Source organism: Budorcas taxicolor, chromosome 7 (genome assembly GCF_023091745.1).
Source record: "Budorcas taxicolor isolate Tak-1 chromosome 7, Takin1.1, whole genome shotgun sequence".
Lineage (NCBI taxonomy): Eukaryota > Metazoa > Chordata > Mammalia > Artiodactyla > Bovidae > Budorcas > Budorcas taxicolor.
The window spans coordinates 83,044,136-83,056,083 of NC_068916.1; positions in this window are offsets into that span (position 1 = coordinate 83,044,136).

Genomic DNA, 11,948 nt, shown 5'->3' on the forward strand with positions numbered 1-11,948 from the left:
GGTTGTTGATATTTTTCCTGACAATCTTTATTCCAGCTTGTGAATCTTCCAGCTCAGAATTTTGCATCATGTACTCTGCATATAAGCTAAATAAACAGGATGACAATATACAGCCTTGATGTAATCCTTTCCTAATTTGGAACCAGTCCCTGGTTGCATGTCCAGTTCTAACTGTTGCTTCTTAACATGTATACAGGTTTCTCAAGAGACAGGTAAGGTGGTCTGGTATTGCCATTTCTTTAAGAATTTTCCACAGTTTGTTGTGATCCACACAGTCAAGGGCTTTAGTGTAGTCAATGAAGCAGAAGTAGATGTTTTCTGGAATTCCCTTGATTTTTCCATGATCCAGCAGATGTTGCTAATTTGATCTCTGGTTCCTCTGCCATTTCTAAATCCAGTTTGTACGTTTGGAACTTCTTGGTTCATATACTGTTGAAGCCTAGCTTAAAGGATTTTGAACATTACCTTGCTAGCATTTGAAATGAGAGCACTTGTACAGCAATGTGAACATTCTTTGGCATTGCCTTTCTTTGGAATTCTAATGAAAACTGACCTGTTCCTGTTTTATGGCCACTGCTAAGTTTTCCAAATTTGCTAGCATATTAAGTGCAGAACTTTGATAGCATCATCTTTTAGAATTTGAAATAGCTCAGCTGGAATTCCATCACCCCTACTAGCTTTCTATGTAATAATGCTTCCTAAGACCCACTTGACTTTGCACTCTTGTATGTCTGGCTCTAGGTGAGTGACAATACCATCAGGGTTATCTTGGTCATTAAGACCTTTTTTGTGTAGTGCTTTTGTGTATTCTTGCCATCACTTCTTAATCTCTCCTGCTTCTGTTAGGTCCTTACCATTTCTGTCCTTTATTGTGCCCATCATTGCCTGAAATTTTCCCTTGGTATCTCCAATTTTGATGAAGAGATTGCTAGTCTTTCCCATTCTATTGCTTTCCTCTGTTTCTTTGCATTTGCAAAGATAGAAGGCTTTCTTATCTCTCCTTGCTATTCTCTGGAACTCTGCATTCAGATGGGTATATCTTTCCCTTTCTCCTTTGCCTTTTACTTGTCTTCTTTTCACAGCAGTTAGTAAGGCCTTCTCAGACAACCACTTTGCCTTCTTGCATTTCTTTTTAATGGGGATGGTTTTGGTCACCACCTCCTGTACAATCTCCATCCATAGCTCTTCAGGTACTCTGTCTACCAGATCTAACCCCTTGAATCAATTCATCACCTCCACTGTAAAATCATAAGGGGTTTGATTTATGTCATACCTGAATAATCTAGTGCTTTCTCTACTTTCTTCAGTTTAAGCCTGAATTTTGCAATAAAGAGTTCATGAGCTCATGGTCTGTGCCTCAGTCAGCTACAGGTTTTATTTCTGCTGACTGTAGAGAGCTTTTCCATCTTCATCTCCAAAGAATATAATCAATCTTATTTCGGGGTTGACCATCTGGTGATGTCCATGTGTAGAGTCATCTCTTGTGTTGTTGGAAGAGGGTGTTTGCTATGATCAGCACATTCTGCAAAAACTCTGTTAGCTTTGCCCTGCTTCATTTTTTACTGCAAGACTAAACTTGCCTGTCACTACAGGTATCTCTTGACTTCCTAATTTTGAATTCCAATCCCCTATGGTGAAAACCACCCTTTTTTGGTTGGTAGTTCTAGAAGGTCTTGTAGGTCTTCATAGAGCCATTCAGTTTCAGCTTCTTTGGCATCAGTGGTTGGGGCATAGACTAGGATTACTGTGATGCTGAATGATTTGCCTTAGAAACAAACTGAGGTCATTCTTTCAGTATTGGGATTATACCCAAATACAACATTTTCGACTCTTGTTGACTATGAGAACTACTCCATTTCTTCTAAGGGATTCTTGCCAACAGTAGTAGATATAATGGTCATCTGAATTAAATTTGTCTATTCCTGTCCGTTTTAGTTCACTGATTCCTAATACAATAGATTCTTTCTCAAATCAATACATCCCAGTCAACATACATTTAAATAATTTTAAATGTTACAAAAAACTCATGTATTGGATTTAAAATATGATATATGTGGTCTAAAACAGCAGAAATTATGAAAACAAATAAACAAATTAGTCCATATGGCACAAATTAGAAAAAAAGGAAAACATTAAGAAAGCATTATAAAAAATATAGAAATTATTTAAAAAGTAAATTAAATAAAAAAATACAATTATAAATGCAAATGGGAGATGAGACTGTAAAATAAAATGCCAAATGACATACTTAAAGAAACACAAAATGATTAAGTATTGAAGCACTTAAACAGTATATATAATGCATTCAAGTTATAAGAAGGCCTTGGTCTCCAATAAATGTTACATGGCAGCCTGAATGGGAGGGAATTTGGGGCAGAAAGGATACATGTATATTCATGGCTGAGTCTCTTCACTATATACCTGAAACTGTCACAACATTGTTAATTGGCTATACTGCAGTACAAAATGAAAAGCTTAAGAAAACAAACAACTTTAATCATAAGTAAAAAGAAAAAGATGGCATTGGTTACAATAATTATATCAGCAATGAATTAAAAGCAAAAGGCACAAAATAGAATAAAGGTCTTCTTTTTATATTTTAAATTACATAATTTATATAAAAGATTTAAGTGATATGAATCACCCTTAAATAAAATTTTATTGAATTGTATAAAGCAACAATTTGTAAGTGTAAGGAGAAATTGAAAGAAATAAAGAATTAAAATATCATGTGCTGCTGCTGCTGCTAAGTCGCTTCAGTAGTGTCTGACTCTGTGCGACCCCATAGACGGCAGCCCACCAGGCTCCCCGTCCCTGGGATTCTCCAGGCAAGAACACTGGAGTGGGTTGCCATTTCCTTTTCCAATGCATGAAAGTGAAAAGTGAAAGTGAAGTCACTGAGTTGTGTCCAATTCTCAGCGACCCCATGGACTGCAGCACACCAAGTTCCTCCGTCCATGGGATTTTCCAGGCAAGAGTACTGGAGTGGGGTGCCAAAATATCATGTAGTATTTGACAAAAAAATAACGGTGCATGTGCTCTGAATTAAGGAATAAACTTTATTTAAATATATTAAAACATATGCTTTACAATTGAAATGAAGCTTCTTTACCAGTGGCTGTTAATTTGCCATGGCAAAACTGGACATGCTAATAAATTCCTGAAAAGAGATATTTTATGATTTATATCCCCTCTGCTAAATGCTTTACTATATATCAGAAAATTTCAGCAGCAAATTAACATTAAAGATCTAATCGTTTAGAAACCTTAAAATAATTTACATAGTATTTGTTGGTTCACAGTAGAAAGATCAGTACAATATAGAATATTAGAAAATCAATAACCATAAGGTATACAGAATCTGGCTAAGGGAGTAACTCAGAGGAAAATTCATAGATTAATAACTGTATAGAGCTAACTAAAAAAGCAGGAAAGAGTTGCACTAAGGACCATAAAATAAGAAAATGAGATGGTTAGATATGCTTTTCTAGAAAAATATGAATTACCAGAATTAACTGAAAGAAGATATGACTACATTAAAAAGGGTGGAACTCACTCTTACACCAAACTTGCCTAAAAGGAACACCTTTTGATCCATTCTAAAAACCAAATTTGGGGCTTTCCTAGTGGCTCAGTGGTAAAGAATACGCTTGCCAATGCAGGATCCATGGGTTTGATCCCTGGTCTGGGAAGATCCCACATGACTGGGAACAACTAAGCCCATGTGCCACAGCTATTGAGCCTGTGCTCTAGAGCCTGGGAGCCAAGCTCCTGAAGCCCATGTGACCTAGAGCCTGTGCTTTGCAACAAGAGAAGTCACAGCAAGAAGAAGCCCTCACACTGCAACTGAAAGTAGCCCCTGCTCTCCGTAACTGCAGAAAAGCCTGCACGGTGACAAAGACCCAGCACAGCCAAAAATAAATAAATAAAAGAAATTCTTTTTAAAAGAAGAAAACTAATGTGTTCTATTATTACTCTGACACCACTCTTATGGCAGAAAGTGAAGAGGAACTAAAAAGCCTCTTGATGAAAGTGAAAGAGGAGAGTGAAAAAGTTGGCTTAAAGCTCAACATTCAGAAAACGAAGATCATGGCATATGGTCCCATTGCTTCATGGGAAATAGATGGGGAATCAGTGGCTGAATTTATTTTTTTGGACTCCAAAATCACTGCAGATGGTGCTTGCAGCCATGAAATTAAAAGACGCTACTCCTTGGAAGGAAAGTTATGACCAACCTAGACAGCATATGAAAAAGCAGAGACATTACTTTGCCAACAAAGGTCTGTCTAGTTTAGGCTATGGTTTTTCCAGTGGTCATGTATGGATGTGAGAGTTGGACTGTGAAGAAAGCTGAGCACTGAAGAATTGATGCTTTTGGACTGTGGTGTTGGAGAAGACTCTTGAGCGTCCCTTGGACTGCAAGGAGATCCAACCAGTCCATCCTAAAGGAGAACAGTCCTGGGTGTTCATTGGAAGCACTGATGCTAAAGCTGAAACTCCGATACTCTGGCCACCTGATGCGAAGAGTTCACTCATTGGAAAAGACCCTGATGCTGGGAGGGATTGGGGGCAGGAGGAGAAGGGGACAACAGAGGATGAGATGGCTTGATGGCATCACCGACTTGATGGACATGAGTTTGAGTGAACTCCGGGAGTTGGTGATGAACAGGGAGGCCTGGCATGCTGCGATTCATGGGGTTGCAAAGAGTTGGATACTACTGAGTGACTGACTGAACTAATCATGCCATTCTAACAAGAGGATGGGAAAGAATGTAAATATGTAGGTGCAGTAGATGGTTTCCATCCATGATTAGTTCTAGTCAATATGGAGCAGACTGCTCTGGTAGAAATGTGTCTCCAAATGATGCACAGTTCTCCATTATAAGAGAAATGTTTTACTTTGAAAGACCAGCCACTCCTAAAAGGTATGAACCAGTTAGGCCCTTACATGTGGGTGAATTTGTCCAGTTGCTTTGCTCCTCATGACAAGAGAAGTGAGCCCAAATGGACTGTTTAATATGGTCTGGGGAACACATCTTTGAATTGGCTTTCACTCCTTTCCTATTTCTTCAGTTCCTCTGCCCTTCATTCCTTCTCCCTGAATCACTTCCCAACACTGAACGTATTCTAGACACCACTTTCAGGAGAACCCAAGTTAAAACTTGAGAGGTGGTGACATACTGAAAGGAAAGATGAGATTGTGTTTTACTGGAGACTAGCTTTTTCTGTGGATGCTAGAAATGACTGCAGAGTAAATGTTTAATGACCTAAATTTATACCATGTAGAATCCTACTACTTTGGGTAGATAGAGTGGATCATAAGAGGGAAAGAATATTCCTTACTATTTCATTTTGCTTTCACTTGTTACTATTATATAACAAAACTAATTTGAAAGTCCCTTTACATATCCATAAATAAACTTTCCTTAGGAGAAAACATTGCCCTCAAATTTTTAAGACTAAATCATGCCTGATGTTGTTAATGCACGTTAGCTTTACTGGTATTTAAATACATATACTTTTTTCAAAAGCCTTAAATTTAGAATAAAAATTTTAAAAAACAAATTTCAGGAAAGTCAGGGATGCACTGACAGAATCTCTGCATGAAAACCCTTTGGCATTGTTTCAAAAATTTTAAAACGTATCATTCAACAAGAGAAAGTCTGTTTAACACCCTCTGTGCTTTCAGAGAAATTAACACTTCAGCAGATGTCAATGATGCTTTTTTTTTTTTCTCTTTAAGTGACGGCGTTGTTCAAATTCAAGCTTTAGAGCAGTTTTTCTAAATGCACATCCATAAACATTTATGGACTATAACGAACATCTATTGTAGGAAATGTCTAAATTACCAGTTTGATGCGGGGGGGGGGGGGTGGGGGGACGGTAGGAAAAATTAATAGCAAAAGGAAGAAACAGACAATTGCCTCTGATTGACATGATTGTTCACTGTTCTTTTCACTCCTCAAATTAGAGTTTTCTTTATAGCTGGCCATAAATACCTATTTCTACTTTATAATGTATGTGTTCCCATTCCATGGGTGACCAAAAGGAGTTTTTCCTGTTGACTGTGAACTGTCCATCTTGCTGACAGTGCTGGAAATGAACAGCCTTGCAGACATGAGACAGATTATCAATCCTGGGGAGAGTAATCTGTTCAGAATTGAGGGGCCCCATTGCTCTGAGATTGATCTGGATGTGTACAATTATGAAGTCAATCCTGAGAGAGAAGATCTAGAACCTGGGGAGGAGAAATAAGCACAAAGCTGGAGATAAACAAAAACAATGGTAGGCTCTGACCTGGAATGGTACTTTAAATGAGCTCTTTCATTCTTTCTTTCTTCAGTGTGAAGAGACTTTGCAGTTTTATGGCATACATTTTCAAGTCTCCAATTTGGCTATGGGGAAAAGTGAAAAAATAATTGACTAGAATTTACACTCAGATTTACCCTTTTTATTTTCTCCCTTGTGGGTCAAAGTAGTTATGTATAAACCGTAACTAATTGTTTAGGGGTTAGAGATATCATACAGGGCTTCCCTGTAGCTCAGCAGGTGAAGAATCTGCCTGCAATGCAGGAGACCCCTGTTTGACTCCTGGGTGGGGAAGATCGTCTGGTGAAGGAATAGGCTACTTACTCCAGTATTCTTGGGCTTCCCTGGTGGCTCAGCTGGTAAAGGATCCTCCTGCAATGTGGGAGACCTGGGCTCGATCCCTAAGTTGGGAAGATCCCCTGGAGAAGGGAATGGCTACACACTCCAGTGTTCTGGCATGGAGAATTCCATGAGCTGTATGGTCCATGGGGCACAAAGAGTGGGTCAAGACTGAGCAACTTTCAGTTCTCTTTCTTTTCTCTGAAGAAGGAAATGTGTACCCACTCCAGGATTCTTGCCTGGATAATCCCGTGGGCAAAGGGGCCTGACAGAAAACAGTCCGTGGGGTTGCCAAGAGTTGGCCATGACTGAGCGACTAACACTTTCACTTCAGAGATATCAATGATTAATCACCAGTGGGCCCCTAGTGACTCAGACAGTAAAGAATCTGCCTACAATGAGGGAGACCAGGGTTCAATCCCAGGGTCAGGAAGATCCTCTGGAGAAGGGAATGGCAAACCACTCCAGTATTCTTGCCTGGAGAATCCCATGAACAGAGCAACCTGGCAGGCTACAGTCCCTGGGGTCGCAAAGAGTTGGGACATGACCTAGTGACTAACACTTTCACTTCAGAGATATCAATGATTAATCACCAGTGGGCCCAGAAATAAAACCTGTTCTAGGATCCACACTCTATTCTAATTTTCCTTTGGTTGGAGGGAGGGCACACCAATAGTACAAATTAAAATTTTTGTTCCATAAGGGAAAACAATATCCAAGAACCAAATTGTTTGTCTTTGATCACCAAAAATAGTATCTCCAGCTGCTTGAGTTCCATTATGAATTTCCCTCAAAATGGAAAAGCTATGGAGGGCAAGGTGTTAAACATACCCTGGGATACAGGTGACATTATCCTGCAGGGTAGTACGTGCATGCCATGTCTCTTCTAGATTGCCAGAAAGCACTTTATAAGAAGAAACTGGTGGCACTTTTAAAACTCTTTACCAACTGCAATGTATGAGACTTCCTTTTCTTGCTGTTTTATATTTACAGATAAAAATCTAACCAGCCTGGCAGTTTTCTAGTTAATCTGATTATTTGGGACAGCCAGATTAAATAATTCAGTTCCCAGCTGGAATATGATTGACCTGAATGACCTGGTTTGGCAGTTTGCAATTATCCAATTGACACACATGTTGCCAAATCTCCACTTCATGGCAGTTTTGCAGTGTCTGGAGCCACAGCTTTAAGCATCGGTCCCATGAGACCTAAGCTGGCTCTTGCTGCTAATGAGTTTAGTTACACACATGTCGCCTGCTCACAGCCCCTTTTATTGCCCCAGATCCAGTTCCAGAACTAGACAAGAGACAGTGGGAGAGTCAGAGAACCAGGGTTAGATGGCCTTTTGAAGGGTTGGGCAAGGTCATGCCTTTATAGTGAAGGAGGATCAGGAATGTCTCAGGAATTGAGAGAACTGATACTTCTCGTTTTCTCCTCAGCCTCACTGGGGACTTAAGTTAAAGCAGCCAACAGATGCACATGGCATCTGCAATGACTGAGCGTGAGTTCCTTGCAGGCTTCACCCTGATTGGACTGAGCGTTTCTCAGGAATCCTATGAGGGTTTTTGCTTGCAGAGTTCTGGGGAGACAGCAGGGCTGCCCAAGAGCCCCACCTTGCTGGCATGTTCTGTTTGGCAGGGCCGCCTACCTGAGTGGCCAGAGCCACCCAGCTTGGCTGTGGAGACGGGCAGAGTCTGCAAGTCAGCAAAGCCCTGGTTCCAGACATTTTTGGTCATTGATTTAATTTCTGCTCTCAAAAATATCCCTGAAGCAAATGGTGAGCAGTGCATAAGAGCTCTTGTGTCTTTTTTTCCCCCTCCTTCTATATTATCCATGTCTAATTAAGAGGCATTCCCCCCCGCCCCCCGTGAACTTAGTTTCAAGTAGAGAAACTAAGGAAAATAGAGGAATACAGTTGACATAAAATTGCTGCAAAAACTGATTTGGAGGAATCAGGTCACAAGATGAGCTTTTACCTCAAGAATTTTCTTCACTGCCACCCTTGGCACTGAAAACCACCCAGGTACACACCACATAAAGAGGCATATTTATAAAGATTGAATTGTCACTAACTTAAGCATCAAAAATCACAGTGCAATTCTAAAAAATTCTAATCTTATCACCAAGGTAAAAATCATCTAATATCTTTATCTAAAATACAACAGAAATAGGCATACATATGTGTAAGTGTAAGGTGGAAAGTAATATGTAAAATGTTGAAACAAGATAAAAAAATAAATTATTTTAAATTACAGCCAAACTTGACTTACACATTGGAAGCTTTCTAAACGGAACATTTTATTGAGGAGAAACAGTAGTTGTCAGAGATATTTTAGATAAGATTTTATTTTTATTTATTAAAAAGATTCAGAACATCTTACCTACATGGGAGAAGAGGTAGGAAGTAACTGATTTTTAGGAGCCCCTTGTAAATCTATAACTCAATAGTCTCTGTTCTGATAGTCTGCCCACCATGTATAGTTGGGAGACTGAAACACCAAAGTCCGTGCTGGTCTCTGACTACTCTTTAACTCTCTCCTGAATATTAGGACTAGAGAAGGCAGTGGCACCCCACTCCAGTCTTCTTGCCTGGAAAATCCCATGGACAGAGGATCCTGGTGTGCTACAGTCCATGGCGTCACAAAGAGTAGGACATGACTGAGAGACTTCACTTTTGCTTTTAATATTAAGAAAGTCCTTCTTGGACCCATTCAAGGGCATTCAGTTGTTATTGCTTAGTCACTAAGTCATGTCCGACTCTTTTGTGACCCCATAGACTATAGCCTGCCAGGCTCCTCTGTCCATGGGATTTCCCAGGCAAGAATACTGGAGTGAGTGGCCATTTCCTTCTCCAGGGGATCTTCGCAACACAGGGGTCAAGCCCATGTCTCGTGCATTGGCAGGCAGATTCTTTACCACTGAGCCAACAGGGAAACCCAATACTTAAGTTCAAAGCAATACCAAGAATTGGCAGTTATAGTGGCATCATAGTGGCACGCTAGGGTATACAGATCCTGTATTTCACTATAATTATCTTTTCTCTTTCTCTCCATCCTCCTTCCTCCATCTAGTCTGGAAGCAATTTTGTGAACGCATCATCATAAGGATAGTCATTCTTGACAGGATTTGAGTTTGGATTTCAAGTCTTGGAAGGATTCTTGGATTGTTAAACAAGGCCAAGAAGCAGGTTTTTTGGTGCAGGAGGGGAGGGGACTCTAAACACCTGAATGTGTTAGAAAACCATCTGTGTCTTTAAGATGTCCATTGAGAAAGGTCCTGGGAGTGGGAATTGCCTAGTAAATATCACTCCAGTGAAAGGCTTTGGGAAAGATGACCTAAGTGGTCCCAGAAATAATTCTCTTCCTGACTGATATATCTGTCTCATCCATCAGGTTTCCAAATAGACCTTGTCACTGCTGTCAGATTGCTGGTTCTCTGTGAAATATCAATAACTTAATTTTTTGAATTCTTTTTACCCATCTCTGTGTTTTCCACAGACCTCTGGAATGTTGGTCAACATGGCATCGGTTATATACACTCGCAGCGAGTCAGTAGCTTCCTGAACTTTATTTGCACCTTACTCTTTCTCAGTGATTTTGGCAAAAGACAAAGAAAAGTTCATGGAAACAGGGAAAAACTTGGCTTCAAGGGTACTGAGGACAGAGATATTGTGAACTAACTTTGGATACAGAACAAGACACTGTTATTTAATGTTCAGTCTGAAATATGCCAGAATACAGAAACTCATTTTCATTGGATTGTTATTTTATCAAAATCAGACAAAATGAGACTGTTGGAAGCTCTGCATTGTCCTAGTAATTGCATGTGCCATCTGTACTGTGATTCTTAGCGATGGGTTCTTATTATTAAGCAAAGGGTAGGTTAAATGCCCAGAATGTCTCCGTATTCTATGGATTTTTTTTTAAAGCATGCTTTTCTTCTGACAAATAGGAAAACAGAAATTATATAAGAACATAGCCAAAACCAAGCAAAAGTTACATTAACCCTACCTGAACTATCATTGCTCTTCATGTTGTAAATGCTCATAGTCCAGTATATTCCTTTTGCTATTTTATAATCAGATGGGCTCTCATAGGTGCAATTCTTAGGGGTGGGTACCATTGCTAATATGTCTAAGTAGTCTTGGTGTGAAATGGGCCCAAAGTACAACCCTATAAACTTGCATTCTCCTGGGAATAAAGATGAGGTGCTTGCCACCAACAGTTGGAGTCTGTGTCACTGTCCTCTCCAAGTTACTCTTTTGGGCCAGCTTCAGGCAAAGATGTGAAATAAGCAAAATGTGCTCCTGGTGCTCTACGTCTTCTCATTTCTATTCTTCTGCATTCGTCAGCATTCACTCCTCTTCGCGTCTTAACCTTGTCAGAATTTTGCTTTCAGAAAAAGAGCTCCTTGAAATCTGTTTAAGTCTTAGTATGAAATTCTTTGTGTCACCTCTCCCAGGGCGACTTGAATGTTAGTTTCTAATGCTAATTATAGAATGAGATGCTCTTCCCCATCTGAGTCATTCCATGTATCACTGGGCAGGTTAGGAAGAGATTCTGGAGGGACACCAAAGAAAGCCTTCTCAGCACTGTGATGCATACCTTGATTTCACACACACACACACACACACACACACACATATATATTTATATATACAGTGAAAGAAGACATTAACAGCCATCACCTCTCCATCTTGTGTTAGAAGGTACAGTTATAGTCATTTCTATGTTTCTCACTAAATTCTGTACTATAGGTAAGTAAGACTCAAGTGAGAGATCAAGGGATTTTGTCAAGGTTACACAACTAGTCAATCTAAGATCCAGGATAAAAAAGCTCAGCCAATGCCCAATCTCCTTTCTCTGTATATTCTAATCATTTTTGTTGATTTGAGTGTGTACTGAAAGAGAGGCATTTTCTGGGCTTAAATGGATATAAAACTATGAGAAAAATATAAGATCTTCTCAGAAATCCCAGGGGGAAGCCAGATTGATTTTTAACGTCTGAAGTCTTCATTCATTTTTTACCATTTCTAAAGAGACACTTCATCTATCATCTTTGTGTCATCTCTTGCTTTGGTTAACGAATGGTGTTGCTCTTTGATTACTGACTGATCTCTCTTAACTTCTGTGCCGCGAGGCACGAAACATTTCACATCACAAAACATGGCATTCTCACTATGGAGTAACTAAATATTTATTTCCCTGGAAATGTTCAGCAGGGTCTGGGTGGGTTTTTTGTGCATTTTCTTACTTTCCCTCTTTTGTTAATTTCATTACTGTCAACATTTTGTCATAAAA